This window comes from Myotis davidii, unplaced genomic scaffold, assembly GCF_000327345.1.
Source record: "Myotis davidii unplaced genomic scaffold, ASM32734v1 scaffold18, whole genome shotgun sequence".
NCBI classification, from domain to species: Eukaryota; Metazoa; Chordata; class Mammalia; order Chiroptera; family Vespertilionidae; genus Myotis; species Myotis davidii.
The window spans coordinates 5,761,758-5,770,828 of record NW_006292696.1 but is presented as its reverse complement, the minus strand read 5'-3'; the positions used below and the strand labels follow the sequence as shown (position 1 = coordinate 5,770,828).

Genomic DNA, 9,071 nt, shown 5'->3' with positions numbered 1-9,071 from the left:
AGTAAATGTTGGCTGGCCAGCATGGCGCAGTGGTTGAGCATTGACCTATGAACCTGGAGGTCCCGATAGGATTCCAGGTCAGGGCATATGCCCGAATTTCAGGCTCACTAGTTGAGAGGTGGGGAGCAGAAGGCAGCTGATCAATGATTTCCTCTCATCATTGATGTTTCCATCTCTCCCTTTCCCTCTGGCTTCCTCTCTGAAATAAATATATATATATATATTTTTAAAAAAATGGAAGAGCCTTAGAATTACAAAAATCATGTATTGTGAGAAGCAGAAGACACTTTAGATGCATCTGATCCCATTTCACAGATGGGAAAGCTGAGATCCAGCTTTCAGTTGATTAAGGATGCATCCCAGTATTCCTGGCCACCTCTACCTATATTTCCTTCTCTTCCCCTCACTTCCGCACTAACTACCACTACACCCTCAAATGTGGCTTAAGCTACTATGACAATTGCTATGGGTTGCAAAGAAAGTACAGAGATACAAATTTGGCCCAATCTGAGGAAGCTTGACTTGAGAAACAACACCACAAGCTGCCTCCCAGTGAAGGGAGGGTCTCCGTTATCACATCTGGCTGGCATCTGTTAGCAATGCTATAAATGGCACCCCTGCAGTCAATAATAGTTTAGCCACGACAGTATTAAACAAACTCAGTTCTGTGGACCAGTGTCTGGCTGGCTTCAACAGAATCTCTCAGGGAGCTTTTAATAATATAGGGATTCCCCTACTTTAACCTCAGAGAGTCTGATTTCAGAAGTTTTGAGAAACCATGGAACCTTGTGATTCCTGAGGGCCCTTTGAACAGTAGGAGTCCATTGCCATGTTACTTCCTCTAGCATGGCACCAGCTAGTTTTGAGCCAACATATTTAACATGGGGTTCAATCCCCCGAGTGGCAGGAGGCAGCCGATCAGTGATTCTCTCTCTTATCATTGATGTTTCTATCTCTCTCTCTCCATCTCCCTTCTGCTCATGTCCATTTTCAAGATGATCCAACTGTGGCACATGGAGATGAAGTGACCTGCCCAAGGTCACACAGAGCCGGGGCTCAGGTCACAGTATAAGCACTCTCCTTCTGCTACTAGATTACCCCATTCTTTTTTCTTGCTGTGCTTTCTCCCTGACCATCACCCTCTTCACCTTAGGTTAATAGATGTATGTTGTCTTATTCGGAAACAAGTACTGGTCAGATGACTGGAATTGAGTTCAGAGAACTACATTTTTCTCAGGAGGAGGTTAACCGGAATGTGTTTGGAGAAAAAGAAAGAGAATAGCACAGAAAAAGATGAGGGTAGATAAAATAACTCGAGATGTCCAGCCTAAGGTATTCATAAAGAAATGGAAGAGTTTGCCTGGCTGGTGTGGCTCAGGGGTTGAGTGTTGACCTATGAACCAGGAGTTCACCGTTCAATTTCCTGTCAGGACACATGCTTGGGTTGTGGACTCGTTTCCTAGTTGAGAGGTGGGGAGCAGACCGTTATCACATCTGGCTGGCATCTGTTAGCAATGCTATAAATGGCACCCCTGCAGTCAATAATAGTTTAGCCACGACAGTATTAAACAAACTCAGTTCTGTGGACCAGTGTCTGGCTGGCTTCAACAGAATCTCTCAGGGAGCTTTTAATAATATAGGGATTCCCCTACTTTAACCTCAGAGAGTCTGATTTCAGAAGTTTTGAGAAACCATGGAACCTTGTGATTCCTGAGGGCCCTTTGAACAGTAGGAGTCCATTGCCATGTTACTTCCTCTAGCATGGCACCAGCTAGTTTTGAGCCAACATATTTAACATGGGGTTCAATCCCCCGAGTGGCAGGAGGCAGCCGATCAGTGATTCTCTCTCTTATCATTGATGTTTCTATCTCTCTCTCTCCATCTCCCTTCTGCTCTGAAAGAAATACATAATATTTAAAAAAGACATAAAGATGGCCAACTAGAATATGGAAAAATGCTCAACATCACTAATCATCACAGACATGTAAATTAAAGCCACAATGAAATATCGCTGCACACATGTCAGATTGGCTACCATCAATAAATCAATAAACAAGTGTTGGTGAGGATGTGGAAAAAGGGAACCCTCATGTACTGCTGGTAAGAATACAGATTTGTGCAGCTACTACGGAAAGTAGTATGGAGTTACCTAAAAATAATTAAAAATGGAACTGCCTTATGACCCAGTGATTCCACTTCTGGGAATATATCCGAAGAAATCTGAAACACTGATTTGAAAGAATATATGCACCTCTATTTCGTTCCAACATTATTACAATAGCCAAGATTTAGAAGCAGCCCAAGTGTCCATCAATAGATGAGTGGATGAAAAACCCTTTGCAATAGCATGGATGGCCTCGAAGAGCATTATGCTCAGTGAAATAAGCCAGTCAGAAAAAGACAAGTATCATATGATTTCACTTATATGTGGAATCTAATGAACAAAACAAACAAAATAGAAGCAGGCTGACAGCTATCAGAGGGAAGGTAGTAGCAGAGCTGTATGAGAAAGGTAAAACGATTAATACAACAAACAAAAATCTCACAGACACAGACAATAGTATGGTGATTTCCAGAGGGGAAAGAGGTGAGGAGAGATAGAAGAGAGTATAGGGGGCATAAATGATGATGGAAGGAGACTTGACTTGGGGTGGTAAATGCACAATACAATACGCAGCTGATGTATTATAGAATTTACACCTGACACCTATATAATTTTATTAACCAAGGTCACCCCAATAAATTCTATGAACAAGAAAATGGTATAAACAAATAAAGCATAACAAATGATTGAATCAACAATGGAGGAACAGATCTTTTTTCCAGGCCTGTTAAAAGGGGTCACTATAATTCTCAAACTCAAGAAATTCTGAATACAGGGTAGCCAAATCCCTCCCGGATGGTGATATCCACGATGCTAAGAACGTCCTTATATTGTGAAACAGATATTAAACACTTTCACCAACAATGTGGTACATGCCATTGGAGGTGGTTTTTATTTTTATTTTTTTTAAATGTATTTTATTGATTTTTTACAGAGAGGAAGGAAGAGGGACAGAGAGTTAGAAACATCCATGAGAGAGAAACATGGATCAGCTGCCTCCTGCACACCCATAACTGGGGATGTGCCCGCAACCAAGGTACACGCCCCTGACCAGAATCGAACCTGGGACCCTTGAGTCCGCAGGCCGACGCTCTATCCACTGAGCCAAACTGGTTACGGCGGAGGTGGTTTTTAAAAGAAAATAAAAAAATTGAATAAATTCACTAGCATAAGACATATACACCATTTTGTATCCCTTTCCGAAGTTTGTCTTCATACTGAAGTGTCCAGGAGCAGGGCCTGGAACCCGCTTTGCCCACTGCGATCATTCACCCAAGTCGAGCGGGTCCCTTCACGCGGCACCCCCTCCCAAGCAGGAATATCACTGGATGGAACAAATGTGGGTTAAAAATAAGGCCTTAAGAGCCTGCTCCCTCCCCGCTTAGGAAATCTGAACCCTTGGACGATGCCAATCTTACAAAATGCGCTTTCTGATTACTTCCAGAAGGCAGAGCAGGGCAGACTGACCAGGGGGCCTCCTACAGCGAGGAGGGTAAAACCATTTTCCTCACTGAGGCCATGGTTTATCCACACACGTCCAGTCAAACAAATCAGTGCCTGCTGCTCTGTGCTGTTTCTAGAATGTGTTTCGCTCCTACACTCATCTCCTCCCTCTGCCCTCACTGCCCAGTGTGTGGTGTGACCTCTCCTCTGTCCTGGATTTCTTCCCTACCCTCCACTCCGGCGATCTCTCTTCAAACATCGGGAGGGCCTCACTTATTTTCCTCTCATACTGCCAAAAAAGGGAAACTATAGAGGTTCTTCCAAGTTTTAGGCACGGCTGCACGTAATCCTGCAACACGGAGTTGCCTGTTCTGCTCGGGGCTTGGGGTGCACTAAATTTAGAAGGGTATGTATGACATTAGAGCTCACGGAGGCTCCGCTTGCACTGGCAGTGGGCGAGGCCATGGCCCATGTGGCTTCCTAATCTGTCCTGTCATTTTGCTCGCCCAGTAGGCACTTGAGAAAAACATAGTGTAGTCACTGTCTTTCCGACTTCTCACTGCATGCCTTTCTTGTTCCCTCTCCCGCAGTTCACAAGCCCTTCCCTGCCCAGCCCAACCCAAAGATGAGGCTGATGAAGAAAACGGTTGTGCACCATCTTTTAGACTCAAAATCCTGCTGCCCCATTCCCTCCTCCACGTGCAAAACCGTGGAGAAAATAAAATTGCTGGCTGAAAATCAAGTTCCAATAGGACACAGTGTCCGCCCACTCGTCCTAGGTCGTACACAGAGAAAGATATAAAAAAAAACACACTTTTCATTTACCCATTAACCTTACTCTGTACTATTAGCTACTTGTTGAGAGATTTTAGAACTAAGCAAACACACACCTGTTTTTATAGAGGCCCACCCTACGAGGCGTAGCTACTAATATTCTGCTATTCAAAAGTATCCAAGAATCCATTCATTCATCTCTTCTCCCAACCGGACTCTTGGCCAAAACCCCTTTGGAAAACACCGTTGCTGTCACAGATTGCCCTGCCAGGAATCACAACATTGTAGTGAAATTTAGTCGACCTCTTTCTCAGCTGGACCAGTTTCTTAGATGCAATTGCATTATTCTGCATATTTTATAATTGCAAAGCATATAATAAGCTATAGCTTACCCAGGGGAGTTAACATCTATATTGCATTATAGCTGATATGTGTGACAAGGATTATTTAAAATTTGATTTTTAAAAAAAGGCACTCTTTAGTTAGGTGTAAAAGGAAATCAATTGATCAATAAAATAAAATTCACACCATTATGTCTCCATCTTTGAACAATGATTTTGAGTAAGTGACTGTTTTCTGTTACTCTTCAGTGATCTATATTTCAGAAAATGTAGAAGTATTTTTTGAGAGTAAAACTCAGAAAAAGTAAAAATTATTATACAAACAAATACAAATGTTGATCCAGCATATTTCTAGGCAAATCTATCAATGGGCTCCTTCAATGACTGTCACAACCTCCTATAATAAGAAGAAGATGCCAGGAACACACAGACACACATCTGCTCCTGCACTCTGCAAGTGTCATCCAAAATAGAAACTTCAAACCCCACTTCCCTCCCGAAATGAGAGCCATTTTCTGCTAAAAGAAAAACACAAAACGCTCCTCTAACAACTCTCATGAAGCAAAGCACACAGACAATTTCATTTAAAATGATCTTTCCTGCCAATGAAGTGTCCTTCCACACAGCAAAGTTCCAGAAGGCGGGAGCCGGGTGACAACACACACATCACATACTTTTCTTTTTTCACACTGAGCTGCCCCCTCACCCCCCGCTTTCAGAAGCGTCTCAGTGCTGCTGAAAGTCAGATCTTGAAGGGAGTGGGGGGAAGGAAAGATCCCAAGTCCACGCCACATGTGTAAGTGATGGAATTCTAACTTTAGACACACACACACACACACACACACACACACACACACACACACGCCCTGGGAAGTCGGAGTCCGTGCAAACAAATAGCAGGCTTAGGAAGGGAAGAGAGGCGTGGACATGCATGCACCCAGCGGCCCCCTACCTCTCTCGTCTGCTTCCCAGGCAGCTGTGAAATGGCCCTCGGTCCGGGGTGCTGAGAGGCTGTGACGGAGGCGGCCGGGGCCTGCCGAGTGCAAGCAGGCCCAGCCCGTGCTCAGGAGCTGCCCCAGTCAGATTTTCCAACTGTGGAACTGCAGCCAAGGCCCTGCCCATGCCTGAAGAATTTCCTGAACAGCATTCCCGCTCTCTTTCTGCCTGCTTTGAAACTGTACTCTGTCTGCACTTCAATACGGCTTTGTCAGGCCAACGCGGAGCTACTGGGCTGTCTCCAACAATCAATGGGAAACATGTGTCCGGCCCGGCCCGGCCGGCTCCCCTGCAACAGCGCCCATGGCGTCTGCTGGGCTCACAACCACCAGGGGCACTGCTTCTAGAACCCGTTCGGATTTCTCAGCCATTCTCCACGCAGGCTCTGCTCGGTGGGGCTAGATGCTGGAGACATCTTCTCTTTCTTCTGCTCAACATCGCCCCTGTAGGACTTGCTCCTTCTATTCACTTTTTCTGAGCCCCACCCCCACCCCCTGCTCAGCCCCTTGAGCCCTTGCTGGTCCTGAAAACATGCCTATTAGAGCTAAGAATCATGAAGTCTAATGTGAACTCCCTCCCTGCGTTGCCTCAGTCTTCACTCACAATGTCACAGGCTGGAGGGAGTAATATTTTTAGTGTTTCCAGGCTGGTTCAGCACTTGAGAGTTGTGCCCCCATCCTGGTGTGTGCATCTATGGCCGCTGCAACTAAAAATAATGCAATTGTTTTTCAGGCACTTTGGCTGCTCTCTTCTCTATGTCTGTGCTGGTCCAAAAATGGAACTAAAGTTTTACAGGCTGTTGCTGTGTGTTATGATTATAGGAAACAGAAAAGAGAAAATAATGTACCTTCAATCAGAATGTGTCCTCATTCTGTGCCCCTGCGATTATTTCTGGATGACCCTCCAACAAGATGTCCTGTGTACATTCTGCGGGACCTTGCAGTCTACCTTTGACATTTCATTTTTCCATGAAATGAGAGGAAATCTCTACAGGTACGAAGAGGACAGACACCCCTCTTCTCCTTTTCCCACACTGAAAACCCAATATCTAAACAGCCGAAGCTGAGTTGTCAAGGTAACACTGTAGAATAGAGATGATGTAAAGGGAGAGCCTCATCTGTTTTGACTTTCTTCTTTTTTCTTTCAGTATTAATATTTTACTTCCTAATAGTCCACCCCATTAGCAACTTATTTTAAAGACGGGGCTGCCCAGATTGTAAAAGTGTGGTGTGTTCCCGAGAGGCTGTTGTGAATAATAGGATTCGGTGGGGTCTTGAGATAAGAATCCAATTGCTATGGGCACTTTTGGCAGGATTAGATTTTTGCCTTGGGATGAAGTGAGTGTATGTGTGTGGGGGAAGGGACCATGTGCACCTCTAAGGTCAGGATGCAATTACAGAATCAGAGAACTTATGGGTTGAAAGGAACCCCAGAGACCATCCTACTAAAATTGTTTCTACCCTTCATGTTATAGAGGGATATGCAGGCCCAGACAGATTAGATGGCTCGTCCAGAGTTGCAAAGACAGTTAATGCCAGAGTTGAGGCGATAAAATGGGATTTGGGTTAATTTTCTATGTGTTTTTTTTTTTTTATCCCAGCAGCATTGGGAGGGGGGTGGTAATATCATGTAACCTTCACAGAGGTAGGCTTGTAACTAGTTGGTTGTCCTGGGTCTAATTTTAGCTCTGTCTGTGAATCCTACTCAGCTTGCTTAACCTTCTGGACCTCAATATCCTCATCCATAAAATGGGGAGAATAATAGGAACTAACTCGTGGAATTGTTAAGGATATGTTGAGATAATCCATGTGAAGTATTTATTACAGTACTTATAAATAAATTTGTTTAGTGTTCTTTCAATGAAGCAAAAACCAAACCCTTTCTCTTACCTAAAAGCTAAACTGCAACTGCACTCTTACATCTCATTAGAGCTCCTAGAATAAACTATTCGGTGGGTTACTTTTCTGCCCCTGTAAAGTCACAGGGGCCCTATCACCTTGGACACAGGCAAGTGTCCTAATGCCTTCGTGGAACATGAAGCACAGCTACCCTTTTCATTTATTTCCTAAACATAACACTGAGGTCCTTCCTCAAGATTAAATCACAAGGAAGGAAAAGAGTGACACCATACCTGCTGTCAGGTACATGAGGCCGAACAATGCACCGACTGCAGAGAACCAAAATCTCTCTCCAAACCTGAAGGACTCAGGTTTACCATTCTAAAAAACAGGCCATTAACAACTGCAATCCCCAGGTTTGGTAACTGCAACCTCCAAAATTAACAACAGCAACAACAAATCCCATCAGCTGAGGAAGAAGTCTCACTGAGAAAATAGCTGCTACAAATTCTCACGACTCCTATTTCTATCTGGGGTTCCAGAGCCTTGGTCTTAGAGGCGACAGTAGCGCCTGATTTAAGAACCACTCTGTACTTACTAATCATGTTTGGTGAGTCCAGCTACTTTGGGGGGAATAAAAGAGGAGGAATAGTTCATTTTGAATGGGTAGCAAGTGTCTTAGTAATGAATTAAAAACACAAACAAACCTAACTGGAAAAACCAGGCTCAGACTCATATGAAAGCAGAACAACGGTGAGGTGATGTAAAGGGTGCTCCCCCAGCATCTCCCCAAATACTGGCCACATGGCTCATTCAGTGCAGCTGTTGGAGACCCAGATTCAATACTACCAGCTGGAAAGTCCTGAAAAGTTACTTCTCTCTCCTAATGTGTTAACAAAAATGATCCAAAACTTGAAAATAATGCCCAGAGCTTGTCGTGCTCTTTCAGAGGCATGTGTGGCAATTAACATGCCATTTTAAGAATTACTTATGGGAAATGCACTTTGTTTCATTCACTGTTTACTACTGAATAAAGAAAGACCCCAGATTTAGTCAAGTTGCATGTTACCTTGGAGACTTCTGTTTATTAAAGAGACAAATTATTTCTCTCCAGTAGAAAAATAAATCCCACATAGATGGTGCATTGCACTATAAAACATTAACCAGTTTTGTACCTAGTCTAGCAAACTGGTGCCAACACTCCTTTATTAATGCACCTAAAACAAGGAGCTCCTCAAATGCTCTCAGCCCCAGTCTTACCATCACATGTCACCAATGAATATGTCAAATCACATCTTTGACATATTTTCACTTTATATATGTAAGAGTAAATGCCTTTAACTTTTAAAAATGATGGCTGGATACTGTTTCCTTTTCCTCATCTGTGTAATGAGTGTATAAGCCTTTATATGAGATTATGCACAATAAAGCACTTAGCAAAGTGATTAGCATGCAGCAAATGCTCAAACTATATAAGTACTGCTAGTATATAATACTGTAATATTTGGTGTTCATCACTGGGCTAGATCACTTATCAATCTCCTTCCTACAGCTTTAATCCTTACCATTGGATTC

General features: G+C 43.5%; 1 protein-coding gene across 1 annotated transcript in view; it reads right to left on the bottom strand.

Moving 5' to 3' along the window:
- SGCD (sarcoglycan delta) overlaps positions 1-5,946 on the bottom strand; it is a 301,109-nt gene extending 295,163 nt beyond the window's left edge. Inside the window, exon 1 of the mRNA XM_006766292.2 lies at positions 5,615-5,946. The gene's annotated coding sequence lies outside the window, so the exon portion shown is untranslated. The remainder of the gene's footprint in view (positions 1-5,614) is intronic.
- Between the last annotated feature and the right edge of the window lie 3,125 nt (positions 5,947-9,071).